This window comes from Physeter macrocephalus, chromosome 6 (genome assembly GCF_002837175.3).
Source record: "Physeter macrocephalus isolate SW-GA chromosome 6, ASM283717v5, whole genome shotgun sequence".
NCBI classification, from domain to species: Eukaryota; Metazoa; Chordata; class Mammalia; order Artiodactyla; family Physeteridae; genus Physeter; species Physeter macrocephalus.
Window position 1 is genome coordinate 59,605,309 of NC_041219.1, and position 416 is coordinate 59,605,724.

Here is a 416-nt window from a genome sequence, read left to right on the forward strand (position 1 = left end):
CTTCTCTGATTTCTGTGGCTAAAACTTCCAAAACTATGTTGAATAATAGTGGTGAGAGTGGGAAACCTTGTCTTGTTCCTGATCTTAGTGGAAATGGTTTCAGTTTTTCACCATTGAGGACGATATTGGCTGTGGGTTTGTCATATATGGCCTTTATTATGCTGAGGTAAGTTCCCTCTATGCCTGCGGTCTGGAGGGTTTTTATCATAAATGGGTGTTGAATTTTGTCAAAAGCTTTCTCTGCATCTATTGAGATAATCATATGGTTTTTCCCCTTCAGTTTTTTAATATGGTGTATCACATTGATTGATTTGCGTTATATTGAAGAAACCTTGCATTCCTGGGATAAACCCCACTTGATCATGGTGTAGGATCCTTTTAATGTGCTGTTGGATTCTGTTTGCTAGTATTTTGTT